At 42.8% G+C, this 16,653-nt stretch overlaps 1 long non-coding RNA gene across 2 annotated transcripts in view; it reads right to left on the bottom strand.

Moving 5' to 3' along the window:
- Positions 1-16,653, bottom strand: part of LOC125699408 (uncharacterized) — a 96,914-nt gene that overhangs the window by 42,655 nt on the left and 37,606 nt on the right. For both annotated transcript variants that reach the window (XR_007379546.1, XR_007379545.1), the window contains exon 5: positions 15,348-15,431. This is a non-coding gene — a long non-coding RNA (uncharacterized LOC125699408). The remainder of the gene's footprint in view (positions 1-15,347; positions 15,432-16,653) is intronic.

Below are 16,653 nucleotides of genomic sequence, written 5' to 3'. Positions count from 1 at the left end.
GCATTCATCTCGGGCAAATTAGTTTCCTCAAGAACACATGAGTGTATTGGGAGAAACACTTGGAAATGATTGCTGAAGAGGAAGGTTGCATGGGGTACAACTTCTGAGACATTGAAGAATGGAAGCAAATGGGAGTGAATGAACAAATTAATGATTAAGGAAGATGTTTTTTATTTATTTATTCTGGAAGCTCTGTCCAGCGTGGCCTCCCAAGGTTCGAGCAATCTTTCACTGTCAACACCTGCCACAAGATTGATTCAATTAAGATTAGCGGCACCAGAGAAAAAAGTGGCATGGTTTACTTTTGATTAGTATTGTCTTTCCTCCCATCTCATAGTGGCCGTGACCCCTACAACCGAGATAGCATAAATATATTCGACGATGAAAGTAAATCATTTGTCCAGTATAAGCACAACAGGATGCAAATTTAATTGCCACTTACATTTCAGGTGCTTACAAAAGCATCTTTGCGAGGATCCTCCCATTTCACATATTGAATTTAATTTACTTATAGTTAACTCTCACTCATATCTAACGAGCAGCAATGGTGTAGTTCTGGAAACGGGGCACAGTGCTGAATACAATTTTCAGCAGGAAGCAATGTAATTCCCAATATAATTACCTTTGATGGTGGATTAGTTTCTATCCCTCTTGCATCTTTAGTGCTGTAAGAGTGTATAAATGACACTTAGTTTCCATATCACACATTAGCAGGTAGATTACATTTGAAAATTAGCAAGACAGTCGAGGTTTTTGTCTCCCTGCTGTCACCAGCTTGGCCTACATTTTCTGCTGGTACAAATGGGATAAACTGTCTTGAAAACAAATAGAATGAGACATGGTTAACATAGATGAGAATTTGATTAGAAGCCTGCTTGTTTGGGCTTTTTTAATTACACCTGAACGAAGAAGAAAACTAATTCCTACATTATCAATTCAAAACAAAAATGTTATGGCATTTTTCCTATTTTTCATGGTCTGTTAGGACACAGGAAGATGCTATCACTTTAAACAGACAGGTATCCTACGCTTCATGGGGACAGAGATAATAACAGGTAAGATTACACCATTTTCTAGCGTGCTTACATTTTTATCACTGTATTAAGAGGCCCTTCTCAGTTGAAGAGGATGTACAATGCTGGAACTGTTTCTAAATTAATTAATTTTATTTTAATAGGGAGCTGTTGGAGAGGGTCCAGAGGAGGGCCACGAAGATGATGAGGGGGCTGGAGCACCTCCCCTATGAAGACAGGCTGAGGGAATTGGGCTTGTTCAGCCTGGAGAAAAGAAGGCTGTGGGGTGACCTCATTGCAGCCTTTCAATACCTAAAGGGAACCTACAGACAGGAGGGGAATCAACTCTTTGAAAGGGTTGATAACTGCAGGAGGAGGGGAAATAAGTTCTAAGTTGAGGGAGGGGAGATTTAGGTTGGACATCAGGGGGAAATTCTTTACAGAGAGAGTGGTGAGGTGCTGGAACAGCTGCTCAGAGAGGTTGTGGATGCCCCGTCCCTGGAAGTGTTCAAGGCCAGGATAGATGGGGCCCTGGGCAGCCTGGTCTAGCGTTGAATGGGAAGGTTGGTGGTCCTGCATGTGGCAGGGGGGGTTGGAGATTCACAATCCTTGAGGTCCCTTCCAACCTGGCCATTCCGTGATAATTTGTTATCTAATACATTAATTTCAAAAAACAAACAAACACCACCACAAAGAACAAAACCTCACCTCTTGCTACCTTCTTATAATACAAAACCTTGGTGGGCCAGTATTAACAAACATATCTTTTAGGAACACCGTGTTGGGCAGCAAAGGTGTGGCCAACCATCAGGGCAGCTTCTCTGGGCTTCTGCTGAGATTTCAATCATGGCACACAGGTTTCTCATTAAAAGGTACTTACTTGCATTCCTGGTGTTTTATAGCCACACAGATAAATCACAAGTTTTTTTGCTGATACACCTTGGGCAGGATCCTTGTCTGGATCCACACCAAATAATGCTGGTTAACAGCTGATGGGTAAAGGACAGGAACAGAGCCTTTTATCTTTGCCCCAAATTCATATTCCAAACCAGTCTCAGCAGGGAGTGTAATGAAATCAGAAGTCTCAGTTCGGTCCCTGGTGGCATTAGTTCGCATTATAAAATCATTACACATCATTTGACAATGTTGTGCACTGTTAGCATAGAGAAGAACTTGTTCTGTGTCTCGAGGGGGGGGCCAATCCCTGCAGAAAAGAGTGGGTCTGTGTGTGATGAGGAGGTGCAGCGAGGAGTGCAGCTGGCTGGTTGATAATGAGCACTTTGATGTTGAGTATTTTCAGTCCCTTAACACTCATCAAGACCAATATTTGTCAGAATAGAAAGAGGGGAAAAAAGTCAAATTGTTGTTTTCTAAAAGGGCAACTGAGTAACATTTACCTAGTACAAGTTTAAAGAGAAATTCAGATGCTGGAAAATACATGGAATCTATTAAAACACCTTTGTCTTGTTATTCAAAGCATCTTTGACTACTGCTATTCTAGAACTTTAATGTAGAAACGTGTCTATTTCTTTTCTCTTTTTCCTTTTTAAAGGCAGATTTCCAGTATAGCATCTGATCTCATAGACTCATCACCATGATCCTCTCCAAAGGCCCTGAAGACAATGGATCCTTCCATGTCACGTAAAGGAGTTGATGTTTGCAGACCTGGGGTCTAAGTATACATCTGGGGGTGTCAGAAAACAAAAAAAAACATGCCTCAGTTCAGAGCATCCCCAGAGGGCAGGGGGCTGTTTGTAGCCCGCTTACATAGCTTGCAAAGCATATCTTTAATTACTAGGAAGAAATCCTATTGTTAAATGTAGTTGAAGAACTAAGTCCCTTTGTAGGCCACAGAACACGTTCTTTCTCAAGTGAGATGAGCTGCAATCGTAATTGGAATATAAAGAAGCAAGAACAAATCACTAAGCAGTTAATTAGCTCTGCAATTTTAGTTAAAAGCTATGTTGGCTTTTCAGTCATGGAAAAACCACCATTCCCAGGAGCACGACTGGAACAACCAGGACAGCTGTTAGAAAACCTCACAGTCACCTAGAGCACCGAGACTGCTTTAGAAAGAGTGGCAAAGTCAGATCTTTCTCATGTCTCGATCCCATGAGAATTGATGTAAGCCAGGATCAGAACTGCCCCACCTGGGGCATGAGCTCCTACCCTCTACCCTGCTCCTCCAGTGAGCTGCATTGAGGAAGAACACGAGGTCAGGACCATGCTGCAAAGAGGAGGACAAGAAAGTACAGCAGCCCAGCCAGCAACATCACTGCCTTACTGAATGATGTCTTGTACCATCTTGGCCTGGTTTTGCAGTAGCATCACAGTAATAAGTGCCATCCAGCAGACTGCAATGCCAGTGGCCACACTCAGTGCCAGAAGAGGGAACTTAGGGTTGGAAAGCACAAGCGTAGGCTTCACCAGCAACCATCAGCATGGAACCCACAAAACCCACAGTTCATGATGCTGAATCCCATTAGCTTCCGGATTCGGAGGTGTTCCATTCATGCAAGTTGCACTTCCTTCCATGGCATACAGTTCTCAAGATCTTGTTTTATCTGGGGCTTTTGTCTCTTTGCATGCCATGTTTTACCTTCATTTTTAGGCTAATATTCTGGCGCACCACTTGCACCGACACAACAAAACCACGAGGAGAAGACCACTGGAGCTCCTTTAGGTATCTATCAGAAGGTTCATCTGCTGTTCACCTCAATGTAAATACTTTCAAAACAAAATCAGAGGAACAGGTTAAAGACTGCTCCGAAATTCAGGGCTTCTGCTTTCAATTGGTCTGCAGCAGCTGCAGCCGGCGGGGGAGGGAGGAGCGGGTCCTGGAAATATCTGGCTTCATTCACCATTCACTCTTAAACGGTGTAACAGTTTTATGGCCTTTCCCTAATGATCACCCATTGTGTGGTGGATTGCCAATCAAGGATCACTTAATGACAAAACAGAATAATTTAACCCCTATTCAAATGACAATGCGCAGAATTGCCCACGTAAATGTCTCGACACAACAGCGAAAGACCAAGTTTTTCAGCCGAATGAGGCAAATAACATTAACGAGCTATTACCCCCTATCTCCTCCTCGCCAGTCACAAAAGGCTGACCTCTGAACTTTGAACTTTCCCTTTGACTGATCCCGACCGTTCTAACAGCGCTGCTGGCCGCTTAAGGCTGCAGGTGTAGCCACTTACAGCTCCCATAAAACGGGCAGGCGACGAGGGAGGAGGAGCTCGGGCTCGCAGGAACCGACCCCAAGGAATGAGCAAGGCCATTCCAAAGGGCTGCGTTCCCAAAAGCCTCCAAAATCGAGCTCACATCACTGCTGCGGCCGTAGTGGATGCAGGGCAGCAAGGCACTACCCCGCAGGTCCCATCTGCTCTGTGCTTTTATGTTAACTGAAACCAAGTCAAGGTAAGCACAAAAACAAGTGACGCAGAATGTAACTAACTCCGATTCCCAAAACTGTTGTATGACTCCTGTGGTCACTTCCTAAGCACGCTCAAACGATTCCATTTCACTGGGTTTCATGGAAGCTGAATTCAAAAGGCAAAGTGGTAAAACACACTGACTGGAATCAGATCTAAGATTTGCACAGTGTGTGCAAGGTTTTGCCTTCTAAGAGCACAACTGTATTGTGATGTACAAGGTCAGAAATAAGCCACCTGTGTTGTACATCAAAGCGTCAAAATTGTGAGCAGTTTAATGAGGAGAAAGGTGCAGGGTACTTTTCTAGCAATAAATTCCAAGGGAAGATGAACATTGTTGTAGATACACTGCAGCTACCAAAATATCCTATTATGTAACATTTTAGCTAAGTGGTCTGAAACAGCGACTAACCTGAGATAGAAATGAGTTGGAATGGCCACTGACCTTCGACAAACTTGAGCTGAATTTGATAATTTCAAACCTTTATTACCTTAAAAACCCTCTTATTTACCTTTTTTTTTTTTCCCCTAATGCTGCCCCAAAAGCAGACTGCAGATACTGCACTAGCATTATCCTTAATGTAATTAGCAGAGTTGAGGGAAGAGTTTTTTTAGTTCTGAAAGTTTATAAAGAAATCAACACTTACTCTGTAGGGTCAGTTGTAGAATGGACACATGGGACAGATCAACATACAACATGTATGATGAACTGTTTTCTTTCAGACAGAAGAAATGGAAAGAAAGTATAGAGAAACGCTCAACACTGCAAATCACCGCCAGCTCCAACTCATGAGACGTAAAGCCCCTCTCCCTCCTCCAGAGCCCTGTCCCTCGCCCTGGAATCCCACACTTGGGTTACCTCACCTCCCTGCTACCAACCACCACCACCGACTGCGGACCATGTGGAGTGATGCTCCACAAAGGCACATATTGGTGCAGATGGCTCTGACATCCCCTTATCTCAGGCCTTTTGCTGACTGCATTTGTCACCAGTTCAAAAAACTTATTATAGCGAACACCTCCGCTTAAATTTACAGATTCGTTTTAATTAATGGGGGAAAATGCATTTATCTACACCACGCAGCGTCCGGGTTTCAAGCGTTTGTTATCTCCGGTGTGAAATTCAGGCTGACAACAATTAACGCTTCCCACACCGCAGTGCAGTGTTGCTCCAAGGGGAGCAGGCATGGGGCTGTGGGAAGGAAGGGGGGCTGCGGGAAGGGGGGCTGCAGGAGCAGGGCTGGGCAGCAGCCGGTGCCGTCAGCTCACTGCCTGCGCTCCCTCCTAACGAGAGCTGTGCCTAAAGGAGTGTACAGAGCACAGCTGTCCCGGCTCTGGGATTTGGGTCCGTGTGACCAATGCAGCATCTGAGAGTTAAATTAATGGCCAAGAGTTTAATTGTGAGTAAACAATACCACATTAAGGAGCAGTAAACACAGCAGTAGGCACTGAAAGACCGAGTATTCAATCACAGATGTGGCTGCTTCGGTGCTTCCATTAATAGCCTCCGTCTGTACCTTCTGACTGTGCTTTTGGCACCGTTACTCATTTAGAAGGGCAGTTTTTCCCTCCTGCTTCCACTTCACACTCACAGCCCGCCCGAGCAGGCTCCCACCATCACCACCACACTGAGCCCAACACTGCTGCATCCTTGGCATGCCAGGCCCCTAGCACACACATGGAGAGGAGCAAGCAGAAGCTCCAGGGACTTGAGCAGACAGCTTCAAGGACTTGTTAAATACTTGTGTTGCTTTAAAAAAAAAAAAAAAAAAAGATGACCTGCTCAGTCATTTAAAATTATGTGCACTGACATGCACACACAGCTGGGCACAGACAATTTGGGACTTGGCCATTCAACCACAGCCTGAGCTTTCTGCAGATAAGTCTGCAGGACTCAGAGCATCCAGCACTGGGTTCCTTGTGCCTCAGCATCCTCTTTCATGGCCCAGGAGGAGCCCTGACCCAGTGGTGGGACTTGTGGCCATGAGCTGCAGGTCCTTTGATGGCAAGGAGTGCACAACAGCTGGCTGGAAGCGTATGAGGGGAGATACCAAATTCTTGTTCATCGTTTTGTTTCTCTGGTTTCCCTTTACTCCCATTCTCATTGCCTATTGATTTTTGTTTCCAACTGACATATGAGCCACAGTCTATATTAAGACAGCAGCTGAAGCATCAGTAAAGTCAACATCACTATATACCATTCAGAAATCCACTGTTTGATATGCAGCCTTACCCCTATGAGAAACACCCTAGGAAAATGCAGCCACTTCCTAAGGGAAAACAGTACCAGGTGGGTGGGCTTCAGAAAAACACCTCTCCACATGATGTCCAGAAGGGGAATCCCTTTCAAAAACAGTGAGATGAATGAGCTGTCATCAACCCACTTCATACCCTCCTTTGCAGGATGCATAAAATGGGCAAAGGACAGTTCTGATTTGTTCAACACAAGATAAAAACACACAAAAAGTGATTGATGCAAAGAAACTGGAAGCACGGTAAGCTACTTGAAGCACTTCTAGAAGCAATGATCTACTAGAGTAGCTCAGTCATGTGCATCTTCTAGTTGCTGAAAGACTAACCACCACTTTAAAACAATTTAAATCCCTATATATTGTGAGTATAAGCTTTTAATTAATTTGCTATATTACACGTATCAACAGCTAGACAGAACTGGTGCTTAACAGCAACTTATCTTCAATCTGCTTTTGAAGCCAGCAAGTATTTCTTCATTTCCCCCTGCTTGTGACTCACTACAATACAAATAGAAGCAACGGAGCCAAAACCAGCGCTGGCATTGACATCACAAAGGTATGACCTGGCATAAACTGGCGGCACTGACACTGCTTGTGCCAAAAACGAACACACATGTGCCTTTACTTGCAGCATTCTGCAATTAGAACAATTTAATGTAATTATGAACGAGCTCAAGGGACTCCCACTTTCACATGAAATGACACAGGCAACAGGTCCTCAAGAGTGCCATGCCACGACCCTCCTCTCGGGATGACAGGAAAGGAGCTGTGCTGTCCCTCCAAAGGCCATGCACTGTGCAGAGCCCAGCACAGAGGTCCTACACTGAGCTCACACATCCTCAGGAGCCTCAGCTTTACACTGGCAGCAGCTCCCTGCTCACATACACAGCACAGAGGCAGCAAGGATCCATGGGGCTTCTCCCAGGAACACTCACACCAACACTGCTAGCACACCGGTGTGTGCGTGTTTATTTTTTAATATGCATATATAAACAAAAAGAGAACAAAAGGAACATATGAGGCAATAAAGGACTTCCTTGCTTATTCCGCCCAGGCTTTTCTGTTGAGATTGTTACCAGGAATATGACTGGGGTTTTGTGCCAGTGAGCACCAGCACCACCTACTTTCACTCAATTGTTGCATCAGCATTACAAATAGTGACGAATCACAGCCCAGGCGCTCTTAGTCTAGGTTTGTCATGAGCAAGTAAACCAGGAATCCCTTCTTTTGCCACTCAGCCCCACACAAGAATTAAGGCAGCAAAAATCCAAAAGCAAAAAGCACAAACCCGAAGAATGGTTCCAGAAGGGCAGAAATCTTCAACAGAGATGTACATGAAAAGAGGCAGCCTCTCGGAGACAGGTCCATACTGCGTTCTCCAGTTTGCTCAGTCTTTCCTATGATTAATTTCATTAGCTCTTCACTTTTTAATGAGCGTAATCCCACAACTCCCCAAGCACACACACTCCACCAGCCTGTCCCTGGAAATTATCTCCCCCTGCCTATTATAAAAGGTCTCACAAACAAACAGGCTGCTCCACACTTTACACACACATCCATGTAACTCACACCATTTGCCAATTTGCCATAGGGCAAAACACTCTAAGCTCCCTTTATTTGCCTCGCTGCTGAGTTGATCCCAGCCCCAGTGCCTGAGAGTCAAGCGGCGAGTTGTGGGGAGAAGCCATGCAGCAGAGCTGCCATCTTGCTAACCAGCTTTAATTTAGCCGTCTCACAGCTTCATAAGTAAATAAAGACTTACTTAGTGTCAGAAATATCAGTGTTTGGCTGCGGAGCTAAAGAAGTATGGTAATTAAAAGAATGCCACAAGTCACGGCTCTGCACAATCCTAACAGATTGCAGGGTTTGCCTTTTTGAACCTCTCAGCACGTTTAGAAACTTGAGTAAAACAACAAAAGGTGTTAATAGCTTTAAGGGGAGCACCATGCTGATAGATTACCCATTACGGTTATCCACTCACAGCGAAATGGCAAATAGGTTTGATCAATTCGATTTTAATGTAAAGTGGGACTTGAAAAAACAGCAACGAGCAAAGAGAAGACCTTTTGTTGCTAATGTGTCTGAAAAAAGCACTTAATTGAGGTCATAATAATATTAGCAGTTATCACCATCAATAATTCAGCCTTATTTATTACTACACGGTAAAGTTCTGTCAAACGGGAGCCGCTCAGGCTTTGTTCTACATGTTAACATGAAGCTAGCTGTTGGATGATTGGTATATATTTCACCAGCTGCTCAAAACTGCGGGACGGCGAGAACTAATGATACTCCTTCTTGGTCCGTGCATTACACAATAGTTAATTTGCTGTATGCAGAAATATATGTTACAAATATAATAGTCCCACATAAAGTATGCGTAATAAAAAAGGCATTATATCTGAAACAGTGACTGACTAATCTTGCCTGAGCTATCTGTCATAAGGAAAACAATTTCAATTCCTGCATGATTTAGTGCTCCTGCAGCTGGAGAAACATAAATTCTGCCTCTTCACACAGTTCTAGTCACCTGTGATTAGTTATCTTTAAAAAATCTAAATGAACGTATAATTGTACAATTATAGATGCTAACTCCAGTGTTAAAATTTAAAATGTATTAGTCTCGTAAAATGCCTCATTAATCTCCATGTCTTAAAGGACACACTTGTCCTGTAATGAGCCAAATGCAGGAGACGTGTGATGGTCGATGGGAGGATTTGAGCTCCTAAGTATTTCTTTAAACCTTAGAATCATTTTTGTTCCTACCAAGTCTGTTTACCAAACACAAAATAGCTGTCGGTGACGAAGTTAGCGGTAGCTCTCTGGTCATTTACTATGGAAATAAGCTGTTTTGAAGAGATTCGTTTTTCCTTATACACCATATTCATGAATTTATAACAGCCATATAATTACCAACTAGAACTGCAACCGGAAAGGTTGGGCAGAATATTGATCTCTTCCCATCTGCTAATGGCTGCTGCTCCCTTGCACTGATTGCAGGAAGCCTCCTATTAGGTTTTTACTGCGTTCCTTGAAGGGAGGAAAAAAAAAAGAAAAGGATCATAGGGGCACGTGTGAAAAACAAAGCTTGTCCCACTTAGAGACTGCCAGGCTTTGGCGTTCGGCAGTGCCAGTTAGGCGGCCCGCGTTTGGGGTGGAGCAGCAGGGTGGCTGGGAGGGCAGGGGATGCGCATAGGGCGGTGATGGATGCAATCCCCGAGCAGGAGGGGGCCAGCAGCCCCTCGGAGAGCTAATCCACTTGGCAGCAGTGAGATGGCTCCGTGAACGAGCTAAGGCAGACTGACACAATGGCCTGCGAGGTATTAAAATGTAGGAATTAAAAACTGTTAAATTGCACAGAGGGATTCTTAACCTCAGCCCTTTGGCAACAGAGTGATGTTTCTTCCCTTTTCTTCGCTCTCGCCCCTTCTTGTAAGCACCATACATGTTTGATTTATTGCTTTCCAGATGCCTCACCGATCAGACATCACTAATTCTGGATGCTAGTTCCTTGCTGTACACAAACGCCGTTAATGACAGCTATAAACCGTCTGAAGGACTGCCTCAAAAATAACCTCGCCTCCTGCTCCTTGCCCAGCTCCATTCAATGGCCATCCTGGCTGCATCACACAAAAGCACATCTGGATTCACAGACCTGAACCTCTGCACTTGGGGCTGTGCAGTCTCCCACAGATTTGAATAAGAAAGGTGAGGATCTGTGTTTCTAAATGGACAAGCTAGTGTTCAAAACCATTTTCAACCTGGGCCACTGTTTGCCCTACAGCTTACTGCCCTACAGCTTACGTGGACGTGCTTCCTCTTTTTCTTTCCCTGAAGCATGTGTTCTCCTCGGGCTAAAGCCTGGGAAATGCCAACAACCGGACATCACTGGTGCAGGGCTGCCAGAAGAGGCTTCTCTCCTTGCTGGTGGTTTGGTTGGGTTTTGTGGCTTTTAAACAGCATGACATTTTAAATAATTTTATTGGAGCATTAATGCTGCTTTTTAATGAACAATGCTTTATAGAACTACTGATATGGAATTAACATAAGTTTACCTCTGAATGCAAGTTGCTGGATTTTTTTTTCTATTTTACTATCCATTACTTCATTAAATCAACGCTGAGAAAGACTAGCCTTGCCAAATTTCTCACTGCACATTCAACTGTTTGCCCATGACAGTATTTGAATGCGCTTATTATTTCTAGTAAAGCCCTTATCATTTTCACTGTGAAATTTAAATCACCCTGATCCAACTCTTCTTAGCTAAAGTCAGCTTTATCAACCACTAGAGATGTGGGATTTTAAAAAGATCTGAGTAAATTCACATTGTTTGGATAAACTCATTCAGGGGGTTCAGCAAATGAAAGCTGAAATAGATATGTATTCCAAGGAGGCTAGGGGCTGCTCAAAACAAAGAAAAGAAAAAAAAGAAAGAAAAAAAGAAGTTAATGGTATCAGTATCTTTTTAATGAGGGCTTTCCCAACCCAGCGTTTGCAATGGTATTTCTGTGCTTCCACAGCAATTCAGGTGAGAAGGTGAAAAATACAAATAAAACCAAGCTGTTTGCACAAAAGGAATTGTGTTCCCTACCATCTCCTGATATGCTGTCCGGTCGGCGTTGCTCTATCAAAAGCGTTAAGGACCGCATTTATGCATTATCCCACAGTTTAAGTAACTGTGTATCATGTATATTTAAAACCATCTCTCTGTAGTTTTAATTATCTCAGTCTGCAGGGACAAAATGCAGCTCCCATGCCTGAGACCGAAATGAAAGTGCTGCACGCTGACAGCTAAGATGTCTGTCCTAGCTTGTTGAGATTTCCTGTAAAATTTGCATTGAAAAGGCAGCTTTAAATATACTTAAAATAAAAAGAGCATTTGCATCTAATTTGCTACACTTGCAGTATTAAAGTTTTATCTGAATAAAGACATGTCAAATGGATTTATATAGTTAAGCTGATAGCTTTTAAAGTCAACACAGTAACATCAGCTAAATTCAACAAAGTAATGGCAGCAGCTAATGGCATTTATTAGTTTATCATCATTTACTTAAAAACCATAACGCAGATCATTTTATTTTCACATTACTGTTTGTGATTCTTTGACTCAGTTTGCATTGATTCCACAAATTATGGCAGAAACTGACATTTATCTAACAGTTTTCCAAGCTATGAATGTTGGCTTTAGTAGGAAGCAATTGAACTCTCGCCACACAATGGTTTCAGCTATGCTAGAAACAACCATCTTCAAATAAACACATTTGGCAACCATTTTAGAACATGATTGTTGCTTGTCTGAGGATGACAGAAGGGTTTTTGTTACTGATAAGGCTCTTATTACAAACCACTGCCTAAGTAATCTACAGCTTGATCAAAAGAACTGCTAAACACATTCATCCCCAACCTAGCAAAGCACTGATTAGGTTTTGTTTTCAGTATATGCATAGTAGCAAGCAAGGCTTTTCACAGCACTTCTCTTCTTCAGAAGGGAAAAGACCCTCCCTCGTCAAAAGGATCACTGCTGTTTACATACAGGGAAACTGAGGCAGAGAGAATCCAAATCATACCCCATGTTGCAGTGGGACTCAAAGCACAATGTAGCAAATCCCAGCTCAGTGGGATTATTTTTTACTTATGTTTTACTGCCACCTTATGCTCCTGTTGATTTCAAAGTGTCATCATCACTTGACCGGACCTCAGTGGAGCTACTTGCCAAAAGCACATGCTTATGATAAACACTGGTGAAGGGGACTAAGAAGAGCAGTCAAGACACTGTAAAGCCCATGGGAAAATGCAAGGCTTATGAAAAATACTCTCAACTCTGCTACAGTGCCCTGTTTCTCCATCTGTTTAATAGTAATTACTCAGTACTAAAAGCTTACCAGGAAATACTAAGCAACGTTTTATTGCCACCATAAAAACTAGGCACCCACACAGTTTGATTTGTAAATATTTTGGGTGCGGACATCTACATGTCATCACTCAGTTTTATAACCGCACTTGAAAATGACATCAGAAGTTTCCAATCATGAGATTTACTCTCCTTCTCAGTGATATCTATGTCTGTTCCTCAGTTGAAATAAAAACACAACTGAGGCTGGAGATAGGATTGATTTTCAGAACTATGCATGGAGGTCAAAATTCTTGCTAATGGGAGGCCCATGTCTAATTCCCCATGACATATCCTAAACCCTTAATTCCAAAGAGATCACCAGCTTCTTTTTTTTTTTTTTATAGTAAGGCCATATTCCCAAGAAAAAAGTGACAATCAAGTCACATTTGGCAAGAATTTGAGATGATCATGCTTTCTTCATGCCATTTATTACGATTCTCCATTCCAATAGGCTTTGTTGCAGTGTGTCCTCACCCTGAACTCTGGCTTCTATTTCTGTACACATCTGTAATTCCCTGGCCCTGGGCTGGAGAGCACAAACCTCTGGCTCACCAGAACAGCCTGATACAGCTGGAGCAATGGATCCTGAGGCACAGCCATCCTTCTTGAATCGCCATCTCACAGCTGGCCAGCTTTCTCTTGGGCAATGAGGAGCGAGATGGAACTAAACATTGCATTACCTTCCTCTGGAGCCCCAGTTTGACCTCATTAAATTCAATAGCAATTCTGTTCTTACTTTAACAGCAGCTGAATTGAGCATTTATAAGGTTTTATTTTATTGAATATTACTAATGAAGAGTATCACAAAAAGCTGAGTAAAAATGTTCTTTTGCTTCCTGTATAAACTGTCTTCCTTTGGCTCAAGGAGCATAGCTGCAACATACTAAAAATGCATACCAAATCTTATGGCTATTTCACTCATGCCAAACAAAATGACAATCCCAGAAGCTTCCACTGTGCCAGAGAGACCAGATGTTTCCTCCTCAGGGCTGGAGGGGAGATTGAGCCTCTAGCAAGACTCGTCCCAAGGAGAATATTGTAGTAAAAGTCACCTGAAACAAAAGCCTAGATCCAGGTAGCTACAGTACTGTGAACTGCATCAACATGTAAGAGCTAGGACAGCCGAAGGGAGGAGGGTTATATTCAAAGTCTGACGCAGAAAAAGAAACCTCTTGATTTTCATCCAAATGCAAATAGAAAACCAACGCAGCTGCTGAGGAACTGGTTCCTGCCAGCTCCACCTGAGAAACAGGGCATTTTGCTCAGCAGTATTCAGCACTTCCATGTGGCTTTGAGGTACAGCCCCTAAGCAGTTCAGTTTGACCTGAAAACCTGAGGGCATGTGAGAATTTTCCCATCCCTGATCACAGACGGGCTGGAGGAGCTGCTCTGAGCTCCGATCCCTCTATGGCAACATGAAGTGCAGCAACTTCACCAGGTTCACATCCTTTTAGCTGCATCTCGCTGTGTTATGGCGAGCTTGCCTTTTATTTCATTCTTATTATACTTCAGACAGCTCATTCATAACTTGTGCTAGCAGTAGTCATCCTCCACTTTCATTCTAACCCCCAGAGGCCATTCCTACTCCACATAGGTATGAAATAGCATCACCCCAGCTGGTGTCTGTTCACCAGCAGGCATGATAATGTCAACAGGGCCACGAATTCAACTGATGCAAATTATCCCAAATTAGTTTACTTTAGTGGAGCTCTTGGTGTTTTATGATTGTGTGCAGAGCAAAAATCCACCACTTCAAGCTTCATTATGAAACAAGCCCATTAGCAGAAAGCATGGAAAGTCTCAGATTTTCCCTTTAGTGATCCTGACGATCATGTGCACCAAGAAAGCAGTGGAGAATCTGTTGTAAAAATCACCAAATACATTTAATAGCTAAAAGCTAGGCATTCTTTAACAATTCAAAAAACAAAACCAAAAAACCCTACTCATCAACCAGGAAGGAGAAGAACTGGTTTGTCATTATACCATCACTGAGAGACAGAAGGCAACAGAAACACAAAGTTCTCAGGCCTGGAGACAGCATAGGCTAGGGGAAAAGGAAAAAAACAGCAAATGGGCAAGTACAGCCATGTTACAATACATTACATATAAGTATGGAAAAATACACTTATTGACTGTTGCAGTCTACTCTTTGCTCACCCTTGGCAACCCTGTTAGTCACTACACATCACCTTCCAACAGTGGGAAACACTTGTAATGGGGACTCACTTCTCAGTACCTGCAATGACAGCTGAAGAGAGCTTATATGAGCAGAGCCTGCCACGGGCTCCTCCTGCTCCCTGACCATGTGCAGTAGGTGCACAGAACACCATAATTCCAAACACCAAAGGCAAACTGCTGCTGCCTGAATCAATTGCAAAGGCTTTCACTCTGCACTCACAGAAAATGTTCTTCAAATCATCCTTAAGCTTTTCTTTTTTCCAGCCTCTGCCTATGCATCACCCCAGTCTGCTCCAGTACACGTGCATCTCCCAATAACCACACTTGGCTTAAGCTTCAAAAAAGACCTTTAACACTGCCTGACCTCAGCACAAGAAGCAGAATCCCATTTCCTCTCAAAACTGTTATGGAGATGGAAGATGCTACAACTTTACCCACTATATCAGCACACGCTCATCAGTACTGTTACGAAACCTGGAGAAGGGCCCATGTAATGAGAATAATGCATGACAGGAGGACATAAACTAATCAAGGCAGCTGCAGTTGTGATAGCATTTCTACAAGAAGGTCATATTACCTCGTTAGATGTGAAGATTCTCGCAGAACAAAAGCATCTTCTTTCACAGGAGCTGGAAGTCCTCTACAAATTACTTGTAACTTTCTGAAAAGAAACCAATAGAAATATTGTGAATACATTCCTTCTATGGCAAAGAAATTAACTCAGTACATAGAACTGTATTTCACTGAGGATTTTAACAAAATGAGTTCTTGGAAAGCTTCTCTTGAAGGACACTGGCAAATTCTGTAGCCTTTATAACAATCAGTTCACTGGGTGATAGTTAGGTGAGTTTTTTATTGGGCTAAGTTCCATTACACTCTCAAAGTGAGTTACCAGAAGTGATTACACTTGTGCTTGCCTATTAAAAAAAAAAAAAAAATCTTAGTATCTCTATTTCCAAAAACAGTACCCACCCTGGATCCTCCCCTCACAGAAATCTTGAAGCTGGGGTAAACAGCTCTTCTTCCTTCTTTCCTTTCTAGCCTATTAATGACAAGCTTGCCCTCTTTTTACAGTCAAACTTTTGCCAACAACAAAACCTTTGTGAGATTTAAAGGAATGAATATGCAAACTACACAACCTCCAAGCTGCTAAAAAGGAAGAATAACAATAGAATGATAATTAAAGCATTACCATTCACTTTGTGGACTGATTGCATGCTCCCCTCTCCCTTCAGAGCCTGCCTTTCATTTAGAGTTGAGGGAGCAACAGAAATCTCTTGGCCTGGGCTGCTCATCACTAAGGCCTAAGACTTATATATGTTCTGCCCATGGCTCTTGGGCTCCCATGTATACGTTTGCTGAAGAATGATTACTGCATTACATTTTTGAATACCAAAGATTCAGGTCTTGATAAAATGTTTTACTTGCTTATCACCAAGCAATGGCCAAGTATAAAAGGAAAAAAAAAAATAAGACAAAAAAACCTATCTTCAGTGATCTGCTAATCAGTCTTCCCTACTACAGTCTATTCTATTGTCTACATTTGAGATAATGAATATTAAAATTGCACAATTCATCCCACAGGGTGTTATTCAAATTATACAGAGCACAACTGCATCCCTTTTCTTTGCTGCTGAAATTCTGCCTTCTTTAGGATGGAAACACAGGAAATATGGATGAGCAGAACATAAAGCTGTACAGCAAAAGAGGAGAAACAAGCAACAAATATAGCAGGGCAAACCCTTAATCCTTCAGAAAAATGAAAAAGCTGTAGGAGCTCTGCAGCCTAACTTGTTATCATCAGCCACTGTGCTCCAAATCAAACATGTCTGCCTGCAAAGCACAGCTGGTCAACTGCAGGCAACACAGCAAGTTGCAAAAAC

Source organism: Lagopus muta, chromosome 12 (assembly GCF_023343835.1).
Source record: "Lagopus muta isolate bLagMut1 chromosome 12, bLagMut1 primary, whole genome shotgun sequence".
NCBI lineage: Eukaryota > Metazoa > Chordata > Aves > Galliformes > Phasianidae > Lagopus > Lagopus muta.
The sequence above is the reverse complement of the archived record's forward strand: the minus strand, read 5'-3'. Positions and strand labels throughout refer to the sequence as shown.